Below are 3,948 nucleotides of genomic sequence, written 5' to 3' on the forward strand. Positions count from 1 at the left end.
TAAAATGATTTCAACTTGAAATAAAATGTAACAGTGCATTTGAACGTCTGTCTGAATTATTTGAGTATTAAAATGAGATTTTGGAATATAGGTTATTTAAACTCAGTGGGAATAGCTTCATTTAAATAGCCTGGAAGGTAAAGAAATTGCCCAAATTAATTAAAATTAATGTGAATTGGGTCACCAACTAATCAAAACTGCCTTTTGATAACTTGGAATATGATTAAATAGATTACAAGTCAATTGAATTAAGATAATATTTAATCCACCAATTTATCTACATATTTCTGATTTTGGTGTTTCCCTATTTTAACTACTCTCAAAAACACTTAACAGCATTATTGCAATAAATCAAATGCATGGTCCTTATTTTCAGTCAGACATGCTGTGTTATCTGTTTTCAATTGTCTTCCATAGTTGAGCTGCCTTAAATTGTATTTTGTACTTCATCAGAAAGCAGGTGGTGTTGGCCCCGTGTCACTGATTTTTTTATTTTTTTGTCCTGATAACACCCACATGAAACCAAAGGGGGAGCTGCACCTTCACCTGTAAAAATAGAATAAATGCACATCAATGCAATGATCAGTCACGCAAAGCTGAAATACATGTTCAGTTGAGACCTCAATTTAAAACAGTACTGAAAATGCTAGTCGGAACTAAATTAATTTATACTTTATTTGCTGTAGTTTTCTTTCTGTCAGAGGAGGCTGTGTTTGTTCAGTGTTTAAAGAAACCGGCTTATAACCAGGAGGTCCCTGGTTCAAATTCCACCTCAATCATTGACTCACTGTGTGACAACAAGCAAATCATTTAACCTCCTTGTGCTCTGTCTTTCAGGTGAGACGTTGTTGTATGTGACTGCAGCTGATGCATAGTTTACACACCCTAGTCTCGTATTTTGTAAAGCGCTTTGTGATGGTGGACCACTATGAAAGGTGCTATATAAAAATTTTTTATTATAAAAAATATACCAATCATTAGCGGCTGCTACTGGTAGGGAAATTCAACCCAGTTGCCAGATCTTAAAATGTTAGAATGAAATTCAGCTTCAAAGTGGACACTAATTCTGCTTGAGTATCAAAAGCTATGAAATACACACACGTAGAGGCATCTGGTGATGTTATCAAAACATTAATGTAATATTTAGATCTGAGCTGTAGCCTACAGTAGCCCAAAATGAGCACCCTCACAATGCTACATCACATTATTATAGTTTTTTTGTTATAATTTATTGGTAAAATAACCAGTTGTACACCAATTGGGCAAAAGATGAGCCAAAATCCAGACTAGCGACTAGATGGGAATTTGCCCTACTCTTAGATTTTCTGACAGCCCCAGGTGATTCAGAAGTCACTGGACATGATGGAGCAATATCTGTATACTTTTTTATACAGAATTGTGGGAGTCTGGAACCAACTCCCCGATAATGTTGTTGAAGCTGACACCCTCAGAGAACCTTCAAGAAGCTGCTTGATGAGATTCTTGTATCAATAAGCTACTAACAACCAAACGAGCAAGATGGGCCAAATGGCCTCCTCTCGTTTGTAAGATTTCTTATGTTCTTACATGTATGTGGTAGTATAGGATGTTTTAACAAATCTGTTTGCATGCCTTGCCTTCAGGCAGTCCTTTCACCTTCTTTCCTGTCATTAACCAGCCGGCTGCACTCCTACAGATTGTCATGCTTTGCAGACAGTGATCCCAGAGACACTGATGGGGTGAAATGACCTTGTGCAACTAAACAAAAGGCATGCAGCCTGAGAGCTGTATTGTATATGGTACCAGTTATCAGTTACTTTTTTTGGAAACTGCTTCATTCAAAACTGCACGAAACTGATAGAGAATGGAAGTGCACGGCAGGTAAGGTGTATAGTACTCCCTTTACAGATGACACTCCAGAAAACAGGTGAGGTGAGTTTCAATGCAATCCACAGGCAGGGGGATTGCTTTATTTCTCTTGGTATCATGATCCACATCAGAACTGGTCCCCTTACCATTGTTTTGTATTAGCTTGTTTTAACTTCAACTGGGGATGAGAACCATTCTAAAAAGTAAAACCTCACCTACTCTTCCGGGTGCATGTATACTTCCTATGACAGACTCACAGTATCAGGTTGGAGGAATGCTGCATAGGCTAAATCTTCCCAGAGTGGTGTTTGCAAATCTGCATCTACCCAAATTAAGTACCAAAACAATAATGCAAAGAATAAAAAAAAAAAAAACACCACCACAAATGAGACCAGTGATCATGTTGCTAATGCTAGCAAGGTGTTAGAAAACTGCTTTCCTTGTTTAGCAGTCATGTAGTACAAAGGTTAAAGGTATGTCCATAGAATCTACATACTGTTGCAGCTTGTTATACTTTTTTTTAGTTCTCCATCTTTCGATTTCCTTTATCTCTGTAACTGCACTGCAGTGCTGCAGCTTTGTATTAATCAGCAGGTTGGGTTTTTTAAAGAAATTACGGTTGTTTGTTATTTAAATCAAAGGCATGACTCAAGTAGACCTCAGCAAAGTGCGTGGTTGCACTTATCTTGCTTATCAGATAGGTCTGCTGCTAAAAGGTTATGAATGGATTGGTGCGTTTCTCTAATCTTGCTAATCATATTATAATCAAAGCAAATCAGACTGTGTACAGGAACAGATCTTGCTTTTAATTAATTTCTTTTTTTCACCCTTAACAAATAATGGAGATATGATCTAATGTGTATCTCTGGCCCACTACTGTTCTATTCACAAAGATGGTGGTTGCATATCCTTCAGTGGAGAAGGTTACCTGCCATTTATTTGTTTACAGAAAAGCTTTTATGAATTCTCTTTTAAACAGTGAACATGCACCCTTTGAGCTTGAAGCAGTATATGCCTATTGACTCTTTTACTGCCGGGATACATGATTTTGCACCCTTGCTCTAACCCATGCTTTATAAATACACGTTCTTTACCTCTTATTTGTTTGCTACCACTGTATTGCTCCTGCTATTAAGATGTAAGAAGTTTGGTTTTCTGATATGAAGATTAAGGCCCACATTTAGGAACATACTAGCATATTCTTCTTAATACACAATGACCATGTGCCAGGTCAATGGCAAAGCTCTATTCAGATCTTTTATAACGTTCTTGGTTTATTTTTTCATATGCTGTGTAAACACCTTGTTTGTATGAAGCGGTCAGTGAAGGTGCCTGGGTGCCCTGGTGCTAGATATACCCGAGTGGGTAATGGTATTGCTGCATAGAAATGGCTTCTTCACATACTGTTTACAGCACTGGTCTCAGGTAAAGTACACAATATGGAAATGTCACGTTAATATAACAATTAATTTACTTTGTTCTTTACGAGCTATAATATGTATACTTGTAGTTAGATAAAGAGACACATTCAGGGTTGAGTCTACACGCCAACATTTCACAGCAAAGAAGTACAGTATTGTGACATGCACAGGGTCGTTATGCACATTAGTTGCACAGCGCATAGGATCATGGGTAACCTATAACTGGCATAAAGGGATAATTAAACGTTGGGGAGGGGGACTGGGATGAGATATGGTGAGAGCCGATGGTCACCGTGACAGTGGGACACTTCCCTGTAGTTACCCCCTCTACTTTTACTATGTGCAGGTTGTTACCTTTGGGGCTCTGCTTCAATAAACTGCATGAGCATTCAAGGACTGTGTTGGTTTCCTTCCCTTTTCTATTGCCAAATCATAGTAGTGTGATTGCTTCCAGAGTCTGTGTAAGGGCCGTCCATTAACCCTGTGTCGTTGCAGTTTCTACGTACAATTTACAGAGTGCTAACAGCTCTCATCAGCCACCACTAGTATCATAAAGTATGTTTCATAACACTCATGGCTCGCTGTAAACCTATAAATAACAATATGATAATATATTTAAATCCCGAGATCACATTTCCGCCCAGCACGGGCAGCTTTCTCATCCTCCCATACACAGAAC

This window comes from Polyodon spathula, chromosome 5, assembly GCF_017654505.1.
Source record: "Polyodon spathula isolate WHYD16114869_AA chromosome 5, ASM1765450v1, whole genome shotgun sequence".
Lineage (NCBI taxonomy): Eukaryota > Metazoa > Chordata > Actinopteri > Acipenseriformes > Polyodontidae > Polyodon > Polyodon spathula.